This window comes from Zonotrichia albicollis, chromosome 1 (assembly GCF_047830755.1).
Source record: "Zonotrichia albicollis isolate bZonAlb1 chromosome 1, bZonAlb1.hap1, whole genome shotgun sequence".
Lineage (NCBI taxonomy): Eukaryota > Metazoa > Chordata > Aves > Passeriformes > Passerellidae > Zonotrichia > Zonotrichia albicollis.
The window spans coordinates 25464312-25488192 of record NC_133819.1 but is presented as its reverse complement, the minus strand read 5'-3'; the positions used below and the strand labels follow the sequence as shown (position 1 = coordinate 25488192).

General features: G+C 42.8%; 1 protein-coding gene across 5 annotated transcripts in view; it reads left to right on the top strand.

The window, feature by feature from the left end:
- LOC113460621 (homeobox protein DLX-5) overlaps positions 1–23881 on the top strand; it is a 105421-nt gene that overhangs the window by 75853 nt on the left and 5687 nt on the right. Inside the window, exons 3-4 of one of the 5 annotated variants that reach the window (XM_074536235.1) lie at positions 6377–6445; positions 8436–10636. The gene's annotated coding sequence lies outside the window, so the exon portion shown is untranslated. Of the gene's footprint in view, positions 1–6376; positions 10637–23881 lie in introns of those variants that run through there. The other 4 variants (XM_074536233.1, XM_074536232.1, XM_074536234.1 and 1 more) reach the window with 4 other exon arrangements.

The window sequence follows — 23881 nt, the reverse complement described above, 5'->3', positions numbered from 1 at the left end:
CCTCCTTGTTGGTTCTTCTGTAATAAACCGACAGTTTACCCCCAGCAAGTGGTCGCCTCCTAATTCGTCTCTCACCGCGCTGCTCCGAGCTATCCCCCAGCTCAGCCCGAGGCCAAAGACGCCGAGGGGGGCTGTTTTCTGATGCGCAGGGGCCCTGGCCTTCGCCCCTCACCAGATAGCCGGATTCCAGGGCCGTTTACGCCCCCGCGCACATTCTATTATTAGAGATGTTCAGATTCCAAGCAAAACTACAGCTGAGCATAAACCTCAAGAACTACTGGACTGACTTAGTGTCATTCCAGTGGAAAAAGGGATGTTTTTGAGTAGTGCCATCTATTTATTCTTCTCCTATAGGAAAATGAAATATAGCTGGGCTGTTGCAGGCCAAATGATGTAAGAGGATGTCAGCACTATTCCCATCCACTCTCTGGGGCTGAAGCAACCCTTGAATAGCCCATAGGTCATACACAGTCCCATCCTCCCACAAGATCTGCTGTACTCTGCTAGCCAGTGTGACATGGGCTGTGACCCACAGGAGGTAATGGAGAGGTTTGACTTGGAAAGGCCAGGTCAGCCTCTCTGTGCTTGGCACTTTCCCAGTCAGCAGAACCAGGCTGCTCTGCTGCGCCTTCTCTGAAGTTCCTGATGTCAGCAATCACTCTGCTGTGGAAACACAGGGCAAGTGGAAAATCAGCTTGGTCAGGGATTCACCCAGCTGGTCTGGAACTCAGCCTCTCTTCCTATGAGACGCAAATGAACCTGTACCACAGGCTGGGCAGTGTCAAAGTACATGGAAATGTAGAGCTGCAGACTCACCACAGCCCATCCCACCATCTCAGGCTCCCCATCATGGGATAAGGCATTGGGTTTTATAACTCCCTGTCTCCTACCTCTTACTGTATTAACAGTTGTCTTGAAAGTGTTTGTGCCTTTCCTCTTGGGATTCAAAAAGAAGGTTTACCTTCCTGTGCAAAAAAATAAAAAGAGGATAAAAATAATAGAGTGAGAAGCAGTGAGGAAAGATAAAGTGTCCTTTCTCAGGTGGTCTCCAGACTACTGTTTGGAGAAGAGACAAGGCTAGGAACAGTAAAACAATATTTGGAATTTCTATGATGTTTGTCCTTCTTTGTGAAAAAACTTAACAAGGGTTTACACTAATTGTGCTCAGAAAGATTTACAGTTCCCACACATTTCTGTTTTGTTTTGTGACTTATGGCAGGTGTTGTCAGCTTCACAAATCACACTATGAAACTTTACAGCTATAGTTCTTTCTGACAGCATCATGTTTCCATGTATTTCCATTCCCTTCCATCTCCCTACAGCATGAGACATTGCCCTGGTGTGCCAACAGTGGCTGCTTACAGCTTCTCTGACCTCATCCCAGGAAAGTATCTGTAGAAAGTGTCTTGGGAGACTGCCCTCCAGAGTTTGCCCTTGAATTTTTCCATCATTACAAACGGCAATACAACTCCAGTGGCAGCAGGAGCCTGCACTGCCACAATGTGTCCTGGATCCTGTGAGGTGACAAAAGAGTAGGATGGCTGAAGATCTGTTTCCACAAGCCTTCTATCAGCTCTGTGGAGGCACCTCTGGCCACAGCCATGCCCTGTTGCAGGGAAGGAAAAAAATGTTGGGTGGAGGTTCCTAGAGGCTACTCTGCATGCACAAGACTGCCTGGTTGCAGGAAGGAATGTCCACATGCTGTAGGCATTACCTGAGGTGCAAGCCATGATGCTGCCCATGGGGCAAAGATGTACCTCGAGTGCTTGGGAGGGATGGCCAAATGCCTGAGTGTGCCCAGACTCAGCTGTGCAGTCCAGACAGGTTGGATATAAAAGTTTTCTTTGTCAGCAGATGACCTGAGCTTGGCTTTACTTGAACTCCTTGCTGGTTAACCTGGGATAGGACGTGTGAGCTGCCACATGCCCTCTGGGGTCCTCCATGGCAACAACTTGCTTCCAAACCTGCAACTTCTGCAACCCATGGCCTCCCTTCTCAACATCTGCCTAGACTCTGCCACTGGCTTTAGTACCCTAGACACTTTGTGCATGGAAATTGGTCCAGCTTTTCTGTTTTGCTGCCCTTTTTAGAAAGGTACTAAAGTGAGAAAGTATCTATGCTCCCCCAGAGTGTTTTCCAGGGATTGAAATGAAAGTTGAGATTTCTCTAACTTTTTACAGTCCCTGTTTTGTCAGTGCATGGGAATCACGTTTTGGGAGTGATGTGTATCATGGCCCTGATTATTTACATTCATCTCCTGGTTATTTTTATCTGAGTCTGATTTTGCGGGCTAATTACACAGGCACACGCACACAGACAGAAACCACTTTGGCCCATTCCCAGAGATAAAGTAACCTAAAACGTGCATTACCAGCTTGCTTAAAGCTATGTTCTACCATTTATCTGATAGATCTGAAAAATAAAATGGTTTAATGCACCTTCAAATGAAAATACAGAACCACCATAACAAGGATTTCCATGCTGAAGGCAACCAAATTACAACACATCAAAGTATTTTCTAATGCAAGTCATACTACCTCTGGGTGCCCACCTGAAGCTTCAGAAACCACAGCCCTTCTCCATGTGGACACAGACACACCACATGGCATTTCTCACCCCAAAGTAGGTGTCAATCCCCTCACCTTGACACAATCCTGCTACTCTCACTTACTGATTGAATTTAAATTGTGATGCTTTTTTGGCTGCATCACTGATAGAGCACCTGGACAGTCTCAGGAGGAAGAGAGTCTCTTATCCCTGTAAGAGACTCTTTAAATTGGGAACATGCCAATATCATCCCTGTCTCCAATGGTCTGGGCCATCTTGGATGTCCTTTTTCACCTCATCCCTTCTGTACCGTCCTTTTAACCTTGTGGGAGCCTGACAAGGAATGTAAAAGCTTTCTATGAATGACACATTTAGGGATAAATATCTGGACCATACCTTTGGAGAAGAGGTTGTGGTGTGGCTGTGGCTGAGCATGGGTACACCCAGCCAACAGGGAGATGCAAGTGGGGAGCTGTAGGGGAATAGAGTGTGTGGATGACATTGCTTTTTAATAGCCACTTGTTTGGTGGTAAAATGTGAACATAAATTTACTTAGGAGAATTTATGAACTTAGGAGAGCTTTGAGAGGTTTTCTTTCTCTATAAGGGAGAGAAACCCCCCCTTCTCCTCACTGCATTAGGTCACTTGGAAAAGGCGACTTGAAGGCAGAAGCGAGAGTTTTAGGGAAATACCTTCAGACTGGCACTCCCAAGGAAAGGTAGACAGGGGACTTGGCCCACATAGGACTGGAGATGCTTCATTTCTGGCATGCCACTGATCTGGGTGCAAGCACTTTATGTGTATTCAGTGAACTCAGAGAAATAGCAGAAAATTAGAGAGATTTAAGAAATGTGTTTGCATTGTGTGTGTGTTAAATTGCTGTTTTTAAAACTTTACCAAAAGACCAATGTTTGAGGCTGTTCTTCAGTTAGGCTCTGAGGTGTACCATGTAAGGTTAAACATTTTTCTTTATAAACTATGCTAAGAAATATGACTCATTTTAATTTTGGTGGCTTCACTACTGATCCATTAAGGATGTCCAAAAAAGATGGAAACTGAAATGGTGAAAAATGCATCACGAAGCAGACAAGCGTACATTTTAAAAAAAAAGAAAAATTATATAAGAATAAGTCATAGTGACCAAACCTCATAGAAGCAGCTATGAGTGATTTTGGGTCTGATTCTGCAAGGGCATTTGTTGCCTGTAATGAAAAGACATCAATACTTGTGCAAGTAACTCACTTTTGGAGTGTAGTATCAAATATCCACCCATATATGCACACACATATGCTAGCTGTGATAGAAATAGATATGCCAGCCACAGACTGGCCTATTTTGATCATATTGCCAATGCATACTTTTAACTTTCTGTACCAAAAAGCTTACTATTGCTCTGACTTTGGATGCTATTTTTGTCCATTTTGAAGAGTATATCCTCCCTGGTTTGTGTGGCATCATCCAGACAACAGGGCCCATTTGCTTTTCTCACCTGCCCTTCCTGCAGTGCCAAAGCATGCCTGCTGTGGTGGTTGCTAGGGTTCACATGTTCCCCTCTGCCTGGTTTTGTCTTCAGCTTTCTTTTTCCTGGAAGTGTTCTCTTTTCCTCAGGAAACCAAACAGCTCCTGGTTACATCCAGCTCTCCCACTGGCAGTGTCGGGGCAGAGATGCTGTCACTGCTCTGGCACAACCAAAGTGCTCCTGGAGGTCACTGCTGCAAGGAGAGCACAACAAAACGGAGAGGTTTGTGAGGAAACAGAGCTCAGATTGCAAAGGACTTGGTGGTCCATTGGGACCATTTATCACAACATCCTATATAGAGGGATCTCTTTGGGAAAGAGATACAGGATGTTGTGATAAAACCATCTGTGTGATGTCAGCTGTAACACCACAAATACAAAGCCATAGTCATGCAAAATGCAAGTTCAGAGGCACTCTTGGAGAATTTGGGTGCAGGAATGCTGATAATAACAAAGGAAAAAGTCCTCCCAAATTTTAATTTGCATTCTACAATTTTTAACCCATAAAACCTGAGTAAGTTTTACATCTCAGATCAAGGTGGAAGGAGTTTGCCTTATCCCCAGTATTAGGAAATGGCAGCACAGCTCAATCTCTTGACAGTGATGTGACCCTCTGACAGCATTTTTATGGTCAGGATTTGCTTCTACATATAAAATTAACTTCAAAGCAACTTTTCCCATCTTCTAAAGAACAGAGGCTTTGGATTCAAAAATAAATAATAGAAGGCGAAGTAAAGGAGACCAGATCTTAGCACTTCCTAAAGAAAATGAGATTAAGAAGTATTTATAAGCCATGGACTCACAGCCTTCCCTTGATCTGTATGTGCACAAAAATGAAAAATGGCATATTTAGTTGTGAAGATCCCTTTTAGATGGTGAGATTCTTTTAAAATGGTAAGCCCTTTTGAGAAGGCAGGCCATACTTTTCCCTTCTTGGGTCAGACTTGATGTACTATTGACACTTAATGGTGCTGGGGACTCTGGACCTATGTTTTCATCTTTTAGTTATGGTTCATTGCCATTTATCTGTATAAATTCTGTATTTCCCAGCCATGAAACATGAGATTTGTAATGGAGACACTACAAATTCTGTCTCCCCAATTTCCCTGGCATGCTCTGCAACAAACAGGAATGATTGTGTCACGCTATTTTGTGTCACAAAATAATAAAAATTTTTATGCAAAGATGCCACTAATATATGCAATGTGGTTTGAGCCAGTTGACTGTGGTAGCAAGATTAATGAATTATGGTGTTCAGAAAAAAAAAGGAAAGCAAAGGGGTTTTTTTCTCATTTGTGATACCACAAAAGTCCTTTAAAAAGCTGGCCTTTAATTCCAGTGATGCGCTAAACCTGAAGAATGAACCAATCCAGAGGTCCATTTAAGGACAAGGCTCCTGTCTTTCAGAGCTGCTTTTCATCCCTGTTAGACATACTGGAAATAACCCTGCTGCCTATTTGTTGGATCTGCTTTCCCAGGATAGTTTGAGAAGCTGTCCTGCAAAGGCTTTCTATGTGAGTAAGTCCCCATGGACAAGGATTCACATCCAAGCTAATAAAAAGAAAAGGCTGGAAGGCTTATTTTTTTAATTAAAAGAGAAGGCTTTGAAGTCCAGAAGGCCAACTCAACATTTCCATGCTGTCCTTGAGACACACTTATCCAATTGGTCCATAAGAGTTATTGCAACAGCTGCTTGACTGCTTTGCCAACCAACCTCAGTGCTCCACTACCTGCAGTGTTAGAAAGATTCTTCTGAAAGTGCTTAGCCTGAGTCTTTCTGGCTACAATTAGAATGTGTTGCTGCTTTTTGTCACCACAGAAACAGTGATCAGATGTTTTGCTTCTTGGCAAAGCCCTTTTGCATGTTTGATGGTGTTTCCCATTTGGAGTCTGTAACCTACCTCTTGACATTTCTTCAGTCGCTCCTCAAAGGATTCTTTGGATTGCTTACCTCTGGGATGTCTCTGAGAGGTCCTCACTTTCCCTGATGTGCAGTAGCCAAACTTAAGTGCATTGCTGCACCTGAAGCAGGACTAGTGCTTTGTAAAGCAGAAGGATGCCTGCAGATGCCCAGCAAGCTGTGCTCCCCAAGAGAAGCATTCTTCAGATACCTAACACAAAGTCAGACTTCTTTGCCACTGTGTGACAGGGTTGACTTACTCAGCCTGTGCTCCATTTTAATGCCTGCCTTGTCTTCTGAACTGCTCCCTAATCAATTTTATTCCATCTTGTGCTTTTGCTTGATCATGGTTACCTAAATTTAATACTTTGCATATGACTCTATTAAATCTTCTCTTTTTCTTTTTTTCAGGCAATTTCTTCAGCTTGCTAGATCAATCTGGATTCCAGCCTGTCCTCCAATTTGAAAGCAATCTCTGCAGTATCATAGAATCTGTAGCTGTAGTAAGCATATTTTATATTTCATCACCCAGCTCACTAAATGGAAAAAAAACCCCGCAATGTGTATAAGACAGAACCTGTCATGAGTGAGTTTTGTATTTGGACTTTAATGTTGAAGGACTGAAGTTTCCCCTTGGTATGGTAGCCAGCTAGTTAGGCACCTATCTAACAGTATTTCTCCATAGGATGGCTCCTTACAAGGAGAGGACAAAACAGTCACTGAGATCCAGCTGGACAGTCCTGCTAGACCATGTAAACAGAGCAGCCAGCTGGCAGCTCTCTGCCCTTTGCCATACCTGTGTGGCTACAGCAGGGAAGGCATCACCCAGGCTGCCACAGAGGTCTGAGGCACTCATGACTTGGAAGAGGTTTAAACAAACTTTTGGAGGATGTTGGTGGCTGTTCATAATGCCTTGAAAGCCACCTGCTGCAGAGAGATCCTGGTGATGGCTAGAGGCTGAGGGGTAGAGCAGAGATTGTGCCTAGCATTACCTAAAGATACATTTTCATGGGTCATCTATTACTTGGGTTAATATCCACTTGTGGCAGATAATGAAAGTGGCCATCCTTTGGTCTAGATTTATCTAAGGTGCTGAAAACCAAACAGCCAGTGAAGTCTGAGCAGTATCCTCAATTCAGGCATTGACATTTCGCTGTCCCTTCTTTAAAGGCTTCACACCATTTATATAATATATAATGTTATGTGTGAGTTGGTAGTTCTTGCTATGAAAAGGTCATACCTTGATTTCTATTATGTTTAAGTGGATTTTTCTTTTCTGCAAAACTGTAAGCCAGAAACATGATTGAAAGGCCAGAGTAAGGTAACAAATGTTCATTTTCTTGTATGGTATGTTATATGTTGTAAGTGAAAGCCAGAAATCAGAAGCTTTTCAATTTGACACATAATGATTGCCCTTAGATATTGGACTGCTTTATTTACAAGATGTTAAAAATTACATTGTGAATACTCATATGATCATAATAAAATGATTGCCTGCAAAAGTGTGAATTCCATTTAGCCTTTACAAAGAAGCACTTAGTGGGCTTTGTACTGCGTGGGCATGACCTTAGAAAAGGCCTATCATTTGACTATGAAAACATGGCTTAGTTCCAGTGCTAACAATATCGCTCTGCTAAAATAGCTTTGGTGGGCACAACGACCTATAATTTTTGTAACACCACTGAAAAAAATTGTTTTCCTTACAGTAGTGCTAATTGTGTACAGGACAGATTTTTTGGAGTATATTAATATTGGTTTGATTAGCTATATTTAACAAAACTGTGAATTGTGAACAAGCATCTCTGGATGATTTTTTCAGTGAAGGGTGAAAACACTCAGGTCCCACATTAGCAGTGTTCCATACTTGATTCTATTATCTCACCATTTTGGTTTTTTTATATGAATCTTAACAGAGCAACCAGAGCCACATCAGTAATATACTATCAAATGGTACAAAAATATGATGATGACGAAAATATGACAGTGGACACTCAGAATTATAACCTGAAAAAGGCACCAATGGAATAGAAATTGTTCCTCTGACCTTGTTCCCACTCAGCCTGGTTACAGAGCAATTTAACTCTGAATACCTCAGTAGTAATTCCTGATTTTCACCAGAGTGAATATGGCCCAGGGAATAATATATTTGCCATCAGTTCACACTGACTGTTACCTTTTCTTTACTTCAGCTGACGTGTATGATGAGACTGACTATTTTCTAGGCTGTATCCTCTAACTTATGTCACCACTGACGGCAGTAAAATGAAGAATGTAAAATACAGCCATTTCAGCTGAGTTGTGAGCTATGACTGCATGAGGTTAAGGGCTCATGACATGTATGCATGCTTGCTGCGAACACTACAGAAGAGGTGTTTTTGTATCAACTCCAAAGAATTTAGGTGAGAGCAAATGCCTTTTTCACTTTTTGGTTCTGTTTGCCTTGACATAATTCTGCTTTCCAAAACCCAAGGGAAAATATTTCAACAAAGAGACAGTCTTCGGTGATTAAACTGTCATGAAACAGAGATGAAGTTGGTGGGATTGACTGGCTCTCACTGTGCCTTGACGCAGCTGTGGCTTGGATGAGCAGGACTGGTTATGAGTCAATCTGACTAGGATGGGATCATGCCAGAGGTCAGGGGAACCAGCTACTTACAGAAGCACAGGCAGCTATTTTCTCCTTCAGGTTTTCCTATTTTAATGCTGGTGATTTGTCACACTTACTGAATGAAGAAAGTGTCCCCAGCACAGTCTTCATCATCATGGACCCCTGTTACTTAGAGTGATGCTGCTGCAGTCCAGCACCTCCAACCCTCACCTTTAGCAGGACCAATGCAAGGACCTGAAAGATCTCTTTGCAAGAGAAAGCCAAAGCTTGGGGAGCCACCCTGGTTTCCTAGGTTACTTGAGCAGACAGGCCAGGACCTCATTTTAAGGGATTCTTACATGGCTCCATTACTGAAGTAACGGAAAATCATGGAAAACGTTGGTAAAGGTGATATCTGTCATTCCATATTCTGGCTCTGCCCTATTTTCTTCTTTGCCTTTTATTTTATCCCTCCTGAAGGAACAGTGTCTCAGCCTCATCCAATAGTGTCCTCGTGTAATAGCAAAGAGGTTTCAACTGCTGACTTTGAGACATGGTGTTCTGTTGAATAGAGAGGGAACTGTATTATGGAGATAAATTTTTATCTCAGTTCACTAAACTCCACGATTTGTTGACCAGCAAAAGATGTCATGAAGCCTCTCCCCACGGGGCACAATGTGCAAGAAGTACTTGTGGTTTCTTCTCTTGCATGGGTTTGAAAGGATCTGGAAAGACTGCTGCATACTGACATGAAGAGACTGCTTTGAACACAAACACGTATCACAGCAAAGTTTAAAGAAACGTCAGACTTCTGAACTAATAAAGTAAAACTGGAATGATGTGCATATCAATAAAGGCAAGAAACTATGCCCATATGGCTTGGCTTAGTGGTCTTTCTGTGCGAATCCTTAAACAGGAATGAATTCACTCTTTAGCTGGGTTTTGTTAGAGTTTAAAAAGAAACTCAGCAAGGGCTGACCCAGACCGATGATGCTTAAATTGAATCTAAGCTGTAGCTTCCATAAATCATGTTAGCAGATTAAAGTTACAATTGAAAGGTCTTGATTTGTAGGCACCAGACTGTAAATTAGCTACTGAAGTAGAGGGCCGTGAATTTAAGAACCTGACTGGGAACACCCATCCCATATTACATGTATTTGGCAATAAGCCTCCATTAAGGGACCAAAGAAAACAACACAGCCGTGACTGATCAAGTGGAAGAGAAGTAATACAAAACACCCACCAGTTTTGTTGCTTCTAGAATATCCTGGAGGGATCCAAGACATGAAAAGTAAGCAAGAGAGTCTGAATCTTGTCTTTTGGTAAATAGTCATCCTTCTGCTGGTGCAATTCCTAGTTTTTGCAGTATTCCTGAAAACATTTTCTCAAGTTCTTTGGGCAGATTCAGGCTCATACACAATTTTTTCAGCAGTAGGCCACTCTCTTGGTTCACTATGGGGGCCCAATTTGAAAGGTTAACTGTGAATGCCACTTTATAATCATCTGCATCTACATCAATTAGCTTTTATGGCTGCCTGTGCTAAATATCTGGAGTTCAGCTTTGCATTTAACACACTCCTAAACTATCTGCAATCCCTCTCTAAGCTTCCTCTCTTCCTGCAATTTCCTTCACCATAATATTTATTCTGTGTTTGTTGTTTTCTTCTCACACAGTGTAGTAGGCTTATGGTACACTCTCTGTTTTAGTAAAGTCTGTTTCTTTGCTTGGAAAAGCTGCAAACAAATGGCATATTTCTTATGTTGGGAAGAATGAATGTGGAATATTACATTAATCGCTAAGTACAGAACTTCTCAAGTTTCCCATATTCACTGGAAATATATGGGGCATGAAAACTTTAGAGAGACTGAAGAATGTTTGAGGAGGTTATTGAACAGCATACAAATAGCTGTTGGGAGCAAATTATGTCATGACAGCATCTTGTGATATACTTTGTGCAGTTAAATGGTCATATTGCAATGCTGGCTAAAGTTCAGGGGGACTTTCTTCTGTAAAATGAAGTTTCTATTAAAAAACCCCAAGCACTTTGAGTAATTGCTAACAATAACCTGGACTATAGTACTTCAATTGTACAGTTCAGGAACATTAAACCTCTTAACCTTTGAGTTGCCTACTTGATTTTAAATGAATATGGTACTTAAGATGATAACAACTGTGCAGCTTCATTCTTTATTAAGGACATACATGATTTCTCCCTCGCACATTAACACTCTCATTATAATAATAAAGAATGGCAAAAATACAGGTATCAAAAGATTATTAGTACCTTCTAGACACAGTCTTTTCACAGTTCCTGTTTCCAGAACTACACCACTCTAATTAGTGTAACAACTATTGCTACATTCAGAATGTCAACAGTAACATTTGATGACACAGAAACCTTGAAGAGACTCATTTCATCCATTGTTCTGTCAAGACTTTGTCTGAAAAATCTAGTTTATGTCTGCTCTTCCCCTGTGTTTCTTCTAGAGTGTGCAGAGAAAAGCAACAACAGTGGCATCCATTGTTGGGGTTAAGGTGAATCCAACTATATATCATGGAGAAAATCTGCTTTCTTCCAGAACACCAATGCACGAACATACTGCATCCAACATGAACCATTCTGATGAGGATAGATGTATTTGTATGTATTTGGTAAAAGATCTCCACATCAAAATGTAGATGCCACATAAAACAAAAGACAGGCCAAGAACAAAAACATGTCTTGCTAGCAACAATAAAGGCAGCTTTGCTTCTGGTAATTGATAAGATGTAGTATTTTGCCCAGATTCACCTAACTCAAAATACAAACGGTAACATTCCTACCACAGGATTTATAATAGATGCTGGCTGCATGAATCAAATCTCGAAGTACTTTTGGGAAGGGTGTCCGTGTGGACTGCCCCAGCCTCAGCAAGGGGGAAGGAGGGAAGGCAGGTCACAGGCACACTCTGAGCTCTCAGGGCAGCCCGGCTGTGGCAGCCCATAGAGCACTGTCAGGACAGCACCAATGCAGCTGTGAGAGATGAGCTGGGCAGGGCTGAGCTCCCACGAAGGGCTCTGGCTGCCCAGGTCCACCTGCATGCCTAGGGCCAAGAGAGTGCAGGAGACACTGCTTCTGGCCCTCAAATGGGCAGCAGTCTGCAGCAGGGTGCATCTACCCTATCCTGTAGGATCACCCCAAATCTGAAACACAAGGCAATTTTCTCCAAAATGAAAAGAATTTTTACTTAAAAAGACTAGAGATGTTTTACCACAAGAAAGATTTGATGAGCAGGCACAGACCAGATTAATTACCCAGCTTGCAGCAATTCTATGCATCAAGGTATGGAGGGAGGAAAAGAACCGCTTCTGTTTTTATATAAACACAGTGTAAGAGTTCAGCTCACCCTCAGGACACAATCTACTCTGACAGCCACATTCTAGCCACCCTTCTCTGTAACTGAATGTAGTCTACAAGGGCAGAGGGTCTGATTTTTAACAAAGGATTAAATATTGCTGCATAATCCTCACTGGACAAGCTCAATAAACAGGGGTTTTTTTTCTCTTCAGTTGGATCTCTCCTGGCTTTATCAGCCTCTTTCTTTTCAAGTCCACACTTCCTTCAGATCACTGTTCCAGCATATCAGATATTATCCTTACTTGCATGCAGTGGATTTGGACTAGATTCAGAAAAAAGTTTACTCACCTAGCACCACTTACCTGCCACTGTATTTCTCAGAACCACCATTTGCATTGAGCTGCTGCATATGCCTGGAGGTGCCTATTTCTCTGCCAGAAAAATTTCTAAATATTGCCCCTGAACTTGCCAAGGTCATAACAGTGTGAGCCTCCAAGCACCTAAATCACATCTAAGCTCTTTTGGGATTTGCAAACAAAATGTTACCCCCTGCTTCCAGGCCTGACCTGACATGCATTTTCAGAGAACACCTCTCAGATCAGGCATCACACAAAGTACAAAGCTCAGTAAGAAAAATGATGGTGAATCTCCGGTTCAGAGCATCCATGCAGCATATATGGAATGAGGTTCCTCCCTTTTGAGCAAGGGGAGCCTGTCTGTTTTACAGGCTCTGGTCTCAAGTAATTTCTGTGGTTGGAGGTACTCCTCCTCTTGAAGATGCCCCAGTGGAAGAGCCAGTGAGAGGTAATCATGGGGTCAAGTGGGGAGAAAAGCAGGAGAGAAATCAAGTGCAATCAGCATGGATGAAAACTCCAGCAGTGGATTTACTGAACTGAAGTGAGAGCTACCCTATTTCTCTGGTTGTTTTGCTCTGAGGGGAGAGGCATGAGAGACAATGCCTAGTAACTGCAGAAGTCTGGCAGGACAGACAGCTGGCCTTCATTCTCTTGGGAATGGTAAAAAAGGGAAAAAAGTTTTCTCTGTCACTTCATAACAGCTATGTAGGTTGCTGAGTACTGTCTGAAAGCATCCTCAGTGTCTGAACCCGAACTCAAATTGTATTCCAAGTGAGATGAAGCAAGTTTCTAGAAGCTTAAAAACATCACAGGGCAGATGAAAGGGCCTTGTATGCATGTTGTGACTTCCCACTACTTTGGCTGGATAACTGTCCCACGGATTCTTTGCTTTATTTGTAAGATTTGTTGTGCTGTGAATGGCGCAAAGACCCAGCTGTATGAGGAATTCAAGTAATAATAATTTTTATATTTATTAAAAAACATTCCAAAACAGTTCAGATCAGTTATGGAACCAGTCAGTGTAAAACAAATTTGCACAATCAGGACAGATTTCATAATGCCCTCTGGACTCAACTAACTGGGAATAGAAATGTTTGAAAATTACTTCCAACCAGGCATTAAAAATAATGGCATTTGCATCTGATGTGCTTGGGGAAGATGTCCATTGCTGTACCTCATTACAGGATGTAGGACCTGAGCCACACTGAGCACTCCACAGCCCCAGATGGAGAAGAACAAGAGGGCAGCCACCACCTGCATGAACTGCGTCAACCTGACCACATTAACCAAGATTTTTCCAAACCCATCCACTACCACAATCAGTAGCAACTCTACTGAGGTAGAAATCTCTACTTTGTTTGAGATTCTACCTACACTGAAGTGAATGGAAAAAAATCTTACTCTCCTTAGAATATGAAAAATTATTATTAGAATTATTAAAAATATCTGCTCAAAAATAGCTATTCTGACTTTGGTCAGCTCAACAGGTCATGTGGTAAAATTCAAATGTGGCCTAGAAAAGTGAACAAGTGAAACCCTCTTACTGGTGAAACTACTATCAAAATTTTTCCGATTTCAACAATGCTAAAATCTTCCTCTTTATTTTGGTATGGATACAACCATGTGACAGGGGCCATGAGAATTTATAATCATAGATGCTGTGACTGAAAGGTCATTCAGTCTCTTCTCCCAAATATTAAATAATCTAATCCTTAGTGATACCAGAAATGAATTGCAGCTTACACTGAATTCAATTATCTGGCTAAAAAGGCAATGAGAATGTAAGGACATGCAAGCAACCTTCATCATTTATTTCCAGGTGATTTCCTGAAAGTAGTCACAGCTTGATGCTTTTGTGAGGTCCCATAACTCCCTTCTCAGAGAAGATGTATTTAAAGTAATCATCCATTTATGCCATTTATACCTGGCAGATAACTGAACACTAAGCACCATTTTAGATTTGTCTGATAAAAAAATTCGAGAGCAGTTTCTGTGAATATAGAATTTCAATGATATTTTGGGAGAAACACTCTGCTTATACTGTTTCTCTAATTCAGATGATAAATTTCTACTAACAGACCACGAAAGAGTCTAGTGTGAGGCTTTCCTGTAAGATCCTTTAAACATGGCTGGGGGAGGGGTATCAATTAAAGAAAGTTTTCTCTCATTTTGCACCAAGGTTCCCTCATTGCTACAGAAATCAACAGGACTGTAGCAGCACAACCAGGAGAGATGCAGTCATGAATCAGACCCTGAGCTAACAGCGTATTTTAATTCATGTTCAAACTGTGTTAATTGGCAAAAGATAAAACATCCACACTGTTTGTTTTGCTGCTGTAAGGAATTTGTGTTGAAAACCGTGACTAAATAATAATTAACAGGCTTCAAGTAATCAATCAATAGTATTTCATGAAAATAAGTTGTAAACTAGAGTCTTGGACTCAGATTTAAAGTTGGTTGGTGGGGCTTTTTTTTGTTTGGGTGGGTTTTTTGTTTTTCTTAGGACAGCAGTGGTGCAAAGCTGAAACTAAATCCAGGCTGGCACTTCATTAGCAATTCCTTATTGTGGTTTTACAATGTTAAATTTGTACAAACAGATTAAGTGTGTTTTTTAAGCTGTTCCTAAATAGCCTGGGAACTAAGAATTAAGTGCAGATTCTGCCCAACCCCTCAAAACCCAACACACCCTTCTCCAAGCCCAACACCTGCTGTTAAAAATACACCACACAATGGCTCTGATCTTACCTACCAGCAGATGTGAAGATGCCCAGAGGTCTCTCAGATGTTTGTGTTGCTGGGTCACGTGAGGGCACCAGGAAGGGGAGGAAAAATTATTCTGGAATTCCAGAGGTCACTGCTGGACAAAAATAGTGAAAATTGCACACATGTAGAGAAAAACAAAAGGTTCAGAAATCTGGAAATTCGGCCAAGAAGCCTTACTGGGGGCAATGTTTCATCCCTGAATTAAATAGAAAAGAAAGAAGAATACAGCAAAGAGATGAAAATATTGTTATCAGGAGAAAGAAAGGACTCTTATGATGCTCTCTTGCCTCAAGCTGAAAATAATTAAAATGTTCTAGCCAAGTTAAGGGAAGGCAATCCGCTCTCCCAAGGCTTCTGTGGTGAGCTCTTAAACACTTCTACCTGCATGTAGCTGATACGTTTTTCAGGTTCTAACTAATTATTATCACCAATAATCTGCTTCATGGTTTTGTTTTCAGAAGAATTTTATTTCCAGATCACTTGACTGTTTTGCATTTTCTTTATCATCTGTACATTTTAACCAGGGAAAGAGCCTAGAATTTGGCCTATTTCACTTGTGTGCTCTTCCACATGGCAAATTTGATTCTAGGGAGATTACTCACACCAGACAGCCATTATGCAGAAAAAGCTTTGTCCCTCACCCCACGGAGTTTGTCACATCCCCATATTAGCTCTTTGTGGGTCTGCATCATTTTCCTTGTGCAGAGGAAGGTCTCATGCAGTCCCTGCAGGAGGAAGCAGTGCTTGAAAGGCTCTTGTATACATGTGGAGGGGGATGAAAGCCGGGGCCATGCATGCACAACACATGGCAGCACTAACAGTGCTCCGAGCTTCTCAAAATAATCATCTGAGCTGCAGTGACACAGCAAAATACATCATAATCACATCAATTATGCAATCACTATTTTGTGAAAACAAGCCTCTGGGATTTCTTTTTAAGTAATCAAAGAAATATCAGACGCGAAAACAATGAACCTTCCTATTACAAACGAGTAAGTTTCTGCTGGGGAAGGGAAAAAAAAGAAAAAATAGAGAGAAAACGAACCCAGTCAGACCATAAAAGTGTCTTATTCTGGCTTCAAGAAAGTGACCATCTTGTCGTCAGTCCTGGGAGAGGGCAGAGCTGCTCCGTGCCAGCTTGCCTATGCCCCCCTCCCTATCTGTGGGTGCTGCACAGCCCCTGTCCTTGGATGCCACCAATGTGACACTTGGGCTTGGTGGGAGGAGGGAGCAGTACTGGTTCCCACCGCCGTGGATTTCACACCCGGCCCTCCTAGGCTGCCTCTCGGCACCTCTTCTCGTGGTTCCTGCCGGGTGGCCCGAAGAAGAGAGGAGCCTGCATCCCGCACTCTGCATCCTGCACACCGCACTCTGCACCCTGCATCCCGCACCCTGCATCCTTCATCCTGCACCCTACATCCTGCACTCCGCACTCTGCACCCTGCATCCTTCATCCTGCACCCTACATCCTGCACTCTGCACCCTGCATCCTTCATCCTGCACCCTACATCCTGCACTCCGCACTCTACACTCTGCATCCTGCACCCTGCACCCCGCACCCCACATCCTGCATCCTGCACTCTGCTGCATCCTGCACTCTGCACCCTGCATCCTTCATCCTGCACCCGGCACCCCTCACCCTGCATCTTGCACCCTGCAACCTGCATCCTTCATCCTGCACCCTGCACTCTGCACCGTCCACCCTGCATCCTGCAACCTGCAGCCTACACCTTGCATCCTGCACCTCGCACCCTACATCCTGCATCCTGCACCCTGCACCCCGCACCCTGCTGCATCCTGCATGCTGCACCCAGGAGAGCCCGCGGTGACTCCGGCTGTGTTGCACAGCCCCACAACCCCGCAGCGGGATTTTGGCACGACATGCGCATTTCGGTAAACGCTTTGGCACTTGGCGAAAGCTGGCAACAGCCCTCACGAAATGCCCTCAGCGGCGTGCACAGAGCCCTTCCCGGCTTCCAAACCCCTGCCAGGCCCTCCCGAGCAGGGCTGTGCAGGCCTGGGGGATGGGATACAGCTGCCGAAGCCGCAGCCTGGATCTGGCGGCAGCTCTGCTTTGGAAGGAACTATAAAGGAACACTTTGCCCTGCAGCTAAAAAGCCTGATAAAAATCTGTGAGCATGTGAATGGTGAGGGGAAAAAAGGGTCAGCTCAGTTCTCTCCCTTCGCTATTGCCTTCCTGTTGAATTCTCAGCTCATCCCCGGTGCCTGTGGCCACTCCGTGGGCCGGCTGGGTGTTCCGTCTTGTCTCCCCGTCCAAGGGAGACTCCATTGGGAGCAGCCGGTCTGGCGTGCCTGAGGGGCCCGTGGTGCCGGTGCTGCAGCAGCCCAGGGCTTCTCCACAGCCACTGTCCCGCCTCAGAGGCCAAAGGAGCGGTGTCTCCCAGGCACAGGGCAGGGAGGAAGCAGGCGCCATGTGGAGCTGAGGGTGTCAGCCCTGGCACAGGGCAGAGAGGAAGCAGGCGCCATGTGGGGCTGAGGGTGCCGGCCCTGGGCTCCCGCCGGCCTCACGAACCCCACCCCTGGTGCACGCCGGGGTAATCCGGCCCCTCGGGGAAGGGATCTGGGAGCAGCGGGTAGCGGGGCCCAGCCTTGCTGACATCAAGCGTGAATAATTGGGCTTTAATGTGGCTGGAAGGTGGGAGGGTGAAGGCGGCAAACACACCACCTTTTCGCTCGGGGCCAGGGCACGGATGGCTGCTGGTTCCTACTCTTTCCCTCCAGCCCTCCTTTCAACCTGGCTCTGGGGAGGCAGCCGTTCCCCAACCCTTGCAAAATGCTTTGAGCTCAAAAGAATCTCATAAACTTGTTCCCCTGGCGCTCCCCGGGTCTCCCCACCTTCATGTGGCCTCAGCCACATTGGCCCTACAAAGCAGCCGGGCTCCCACTCCTTCCATCCCAGGGAGATGCTGTCCTTGGGTTCCTCAAATATGTGACCCTGTGGGGTCTGAAGGATTCTCTACCTACTGCCATTACATTTCACTGGCAGATTGGGTGCTTCTGGACAGCAAACCCCCTCTCTCCCTCCTCTGAGCAGAGGGAAATAGCTGCAATGCTCCTGATGGTACTTAAGGCATGGTGTCTCTGATGGTACAGGAGATATCCCCTATCACCGTCACCTGCAGCACTCCCACCCTGCTGGGCTGCTTCAGTTTGTGGTCACCAGAACAAGTTCTTCATAGCAACTTTAAAACTGGGCAAGTGAGATATCCAAGTCTTAAAAGTATCAGGGGTTGAAAAGAAAATTGTCTCTTCTGTTAACTCAAGTAGATAAATTTGGAAATATTGGAAACCTGCCGAATCAGCTTTGCCATGAGAGGAAACTACTCCATGGAGCTACCCCTTGCAGTAGAGCTCGTTCCTGTGAAACACAAGGTTAGCAACATGACTGTGTAAGCAAGCACTTTGACTTGGCATTAAATGTTCCACCTGAAGAGTCTTCCAGTCACGTACAAAGAAAAGATTTCATATTGCATTCCCACCAGTCCTTCCTTTCCCTCTGCTTCCATCCTAGCTGCTTCTGTTCCTCACTTTAATTCTCATTTGATCCTCTCATTTTCTTACACGCTGTGTGTTGCCAAAGATCCTTACCTCCCTTTTCCACAGACAAACTCTGAAGACTCGGCCATATGGATTCCAATGTATTAATGGGCTAGCCAAAGGCAGGCAGACCAACACACAGAAATCCATTCATCTGAGAGGATTTTTTGCTTACACTTCCCTAGAAATCCAGTTATAGGACTGCTTTGTTGTGAAATATTTTAGTGTGTCTGCATTGGATGCATCCTAATCACATGTAAAGTAAAAACTATTATATGTGAGGGAATCTTCCTAAACATTTCCTGTAAAAACTTATTGAAACAGCAAATCAAATGCACCTTTGACTAACACCTAATAGCAATTCAAAGCTTTTGCGTTATGGTTTTGAAGTAGAAAAAATAGAGAGCTGATTTTACAGAATGGAGGAGAAACGAGACATTGTATTGTATACAGCACACAGTGTGAACGGCAGGTAATGAATTCAGGTAGCCTGAAAGGAAAGGAAAATGAGTGCCTTGTATACAGATGCTTCTCATTATTATTTCATTTACTGTAATTCTGTGTATATACTGTCATATTTCTGCAGTTCAAACTTAGAGTAACTCTAAGGAAAATGACAATAGGTTAAGATGCAGTTATTAAAAGAACTGGATCTACAGTTTGCAGTCAGTATTTAGTGCTCTGAAAGATCTAGATATCCAAAGAAACAGGGGGACAAACGAGAATAAGTTTCAGGGAAATAGTCTGGAATTTAACTGGCAACTTTCAATTTCTGGAAATTCTGATTTCAATAGCACTAGAAGACAAAAAAATATGGAAGCCCTGCTTCCCAGCCTGATGCAATCTTGCAGAGCAAGGTTGAAGGAGCAGATAGTGCATTGGAATAAGACTCAGAAGACCTAGAAGGGAATTTCAGGTCTGTACCAAACTTCTTTGCTAACAGTGAGGAAACCTTTTAACCCCACTCTGTCTCACTTCTGCATCAGTAACACAGTCTGGACTGCAACATTTTTGTGGTGACCTTCTTTTGTAAGCAAACTTCTCCATGTCCACTAAACATCCATCAACATCAAGCAGAGTTGCCAGGTAGTAGTTCAAGGATAGCTCAGATTTTGCATGCACACATACTTTGCATGGAGAAAATGCAAGTGCAGGTATAGAACATGGGAGATTGAAACATTGGGATGCAGATTCTGTTGCCTTCCTAGTACAGCACATGTGCAGTCATGCTACATGATCCTCTGCAGCCACCTCTTCACCGATTCAGCCTAAAAAAGCCCTGAAAATGAAAATGTTGTGCTCAGTGTTAAAATAGTGTCAATGATGTAATTTAAAATGTGCAAAGGCATTGGTAAAATCTTTACCAACATCTTGCCAACACAATAAAAACAGAGAGAAGAAGGAGTGGACCAGATTCAACAGATTTTTCTTCTGGGGTCTTTTTAGAGAAGAAAAGGGCAAGAAGGGGGAGAAAGAAAGGTCCAAGTTGAATAAATGTAAATGTATGAATGAGACAGTTCTACGCATACCCAGGTGTCTTGCCAGCTCACTGCAGAGAGGTCACAGAGAAATAGAATGTCTAATCATTGGAATAAACACAGCTGTGCATACTTACATTTTCCATACCTATTTTGCTAGTGGGGAAAAAAAAAAATCATTCCTCAGATCAGAAGATCTTTTCCCAGCCCCTTCTAGCTCCTTTTTTTGGTTTTGATGGTTTTTTTTTGGTTGTTGTTTTTTTTTTCTTTTTTTTTTTAAGAAGTGTTGGGGTGTTGGGGGGTTTTAATTTTTTAATATATACCCTTTTTTTTGAGGGGGGAAAAATTAAGCTCTCCCTACTTCAATTGGTTGTCCCCTTTCAGATGATTATTAGTATTTGGAATGTTTTAGCCTTCCAAACATCTTTGGTGTTCAATTGTACAGAATTCTATGAAGACATTTTTTCAGCATGGGATTTAACACTTGTGGAATTTTAAAGCAGAGAAAAAGGAGGCTAAAAGGATTTTTGGACAGCAAATGCAAAACTGGAGGATTTTGCTTGAATAGAGCCAATGGCAAAAAAGAGCAAATCTAAATTTGCTCAACGTGAGGCACACAAAATTCAGCGGGAGCAACTGAAGGTTATAATTTTTTAAAATTTCTACAAGCTGGAGAAGAATATTTGAAAACCTTTGAATTAATCATGAATATTTTGAATAGATATGTTGTTTCAAGATTTTATATAAATCAAATGTGAACCAAGAAATCTGACTGTAAAAACCAAGCGTGCCTTTGGATAAATCAGCTGGTCAAATAACAGATATTAACTCTCCCTGGAAACCTTACCCCACTTGTACTTGCTTTTAAGGAATTCATTGTCACAGCGTTTTGCAAAGAGAATTTATGACAGAGTAGAAAGGTTCCTTGCAAATTTAATTTGAATAACTGAAACTATTCTTGAAATGTGGCCAGAAACCTGCTTTTAGCATGTCATTTGAAAACAAGGGGCCCTGCCACCAATTACTCTTGCAGTTACATGCAAAGTACTGCATGTACTGCATGGATAAAACTTACAGATACTGGTTTGTTGTTGAGAATTTTAGAAACTGCTGTCTTCATTTCCATAAATATTCCACATTTTTCTCTGATTACTTTTGTTTTATAACTTGACCAAAAATATTGCTCCAAGTTGAAAATTTCTTTTAATTTATAGGATGGGGGAGAAAACTCTGTTCTTTTATTAAAACAATCTTGAGTCTGTCATGGCTCAAAAATAAATTTTGTAAAATGAGATTTTTACTGTTGTTTTAAGAATGTGATACATTTGCTACTTTGGCGATTGAGGGAGTGAACGCATTTTCAGGGCTTGATGGTTGTCTGAAGTCTGATAATTTTCAGCCTCCCTGAGCAGCTATTTTGTCTGCAGCAGGCAAATGTTCTTTGTGAGACTGCTCCCACCCAGCTGAGAAACCATCACCCCTTTCTCAGCCCACAGGATCTCCATGCAGGCTGCTTTGCAGTCACAGAGAAGCAACTCTCTGAGTAAGAGGGAAAGCTGGCACACTCAGCTCCCCTTGAGGCTGACCTGCTACCTCTTTTGGTGTAGCAGACATTAATCAAGACAGCAGGATTAGATGGGAGCAATTTTGTTGATGTGGCTTTCCATCTCTGGAAGTGCCCTTAGTGCTCTTTCCCGGGGCAGATGTGGGCATGGCAGAGAGATGGGGTGGACACAGGAGATCCAGGCAGAAACCTCAACTGAACTTTGTAACAAAATCAAATTTTTTTTTCTTTGAAAAGTGGAAACAAAAGGACAAGCGACAGAGTGAGATCATTATGGCTAATTCTCTTCTAAATATCCAGGCCAATTCAGATAATGTTATAGCAAGGGCCATATTGAAGCAATTTTTAAGTAACCTTTCCCACCTGCTTCTGCACAACCTTATCACTGTTTTTCCAACACAAGGAAGCAAAACTCCTACCAGGCCTTTAAGCAGTGCACAGGGCTTGCAATGTGCTGCAACAGCGGATCCCTTGAGCACTCTCGGCAAGTGAAGGGCTCTGCTTTGCCTTTTGAGGTAGAGCTGCACAGTTGTGCACTACACAGGTTTTAAAAACATTTCTAAAAACCACACTGCTGGCAAAAAACCACATGAAGTGAAAACATCTCTTTAAAATGTATTTTTAAACAGTTTGCTCACACAGTGAAGTCTAGTGAATATACAAATAGCTAGTTGTAAGTAACTGGGAGACTCAAAGCTGTGAAGCAGATTAACTGCTCACAGGCAGGGGATAACCAAAGCCAAACTTTCATTAGGTGCATTTAAAACTCTTCAAATTTGCAAACTAGAGCCAGCTTTGTCATATCAATCGCCCAGTGCAGCTGGTAAATTCTGGAAGTCTAATTTAAGTCTGCTCTATAGTGAGAGTGGGTCCAAACACTCATAGCAAGGGAGGATGAGATGTGTGCTGAACTTCCTGAAACAGTGAGACAAGGGGAGAACTCAGGAGAGCAGCAAGAATGAGATATCTGTGCAGCCTGCCATGTGGGAAAAGCCTGAGGGACTAGGGAAGTTCAGGCTGGTGAAGAGTTGAGGGGAGTAAGGAAATATATCTAGATGTAGAAAGGAAGGGAGGGACCAATTAATCTCATTAATCTACATGCCCTGAAGAATAAGTAATAGAGTTTGAATTACAAGTGTTACTATAATATGCAAAACGTATTCTGTTACAAAGACTGAGAGGAGAAAATGTCAGGGCATGGGACCAAAGTGCAAAGGGCTTGATTTATTTTCTAGCTCTGCTGTAGATTTCAATTATGTTTTTAGCTCTTTCATAACTGAAGGAGGTTCCAGGAGGATCAATGAGTTAGTATGGATGTATGCAAGTCTTAATAGAAGTAGAGATTGAGTTTAGGTCAAATTCAATTTTATGCCTATATAACCACAGCTACAAAAAAACCCTTGTTATTTCTTTACAGTAAAGGCCATGTAAGAAAGACGCATTATCAGATAAACCACTTTTTGTGTACAAACTGTTCACTCATCATTCCTAGAAAGACAGCATTATCCAGGGTTAGATAAATTTTGGTTCTCTGACTTAGCAGCTGAAACTAAGGAACAGTTTAAATGATGTTCTAAAATATTTCAGTTCTTCTATATGAAAGAAAAAATATTTTGCTTTGCTGAGAATGAAATATTCCTTTTGGTCCCTACTAAAAGAAGTTCATGAGACTAAGATTGCAGGGAGGGAGAAGGAGGCCATGTTTTTAGCTGTGGAACTCCTTATCTGCTCCAGCATCCCAAGCCAAGGAAGATGCCAACTTTTATTACTGGCACAGTTCCACTTTTTATGTTTGCATTTAGATTTTTTGCTTAGGGTAAGGTGTTCCACCTTTGGAATCAGTGTTTTCCTCACCAGCCTCAGGACACGTGTCCACCTGCCACTCCTTCTGGCTACGTGGTGTGGCAGCATCCCATGCAAAAAGCAGAGTCAGCAGAAAGACGTGCCAGAGCCCCTGCTTGGAAACACAACACAGCGATGTCAGACATGTGCCAGGGACTGGAGTGGGGTTACCCTCTCAGGCAGATATGAACCTGAGTTCAATTCAGCTCATAAGAGTGTGCTGGCTGTTGACTAAAAGGAGACCAAGATCATCCCCCTGTATTTAGGCTGTCTGGCAAAGCTAGCTTTCCTGCTCCCAAATGTCATTTTACTGAAATTGTTCATTGAGCAGAACTATCCAGCTGGAAGGAGCTAGTAGAATCCGTCCAGCCAAAGTCAAGGATGCTAAATTATTTTGCCCAATAATGGAAAATCAGCAAAAGTAAGGAAT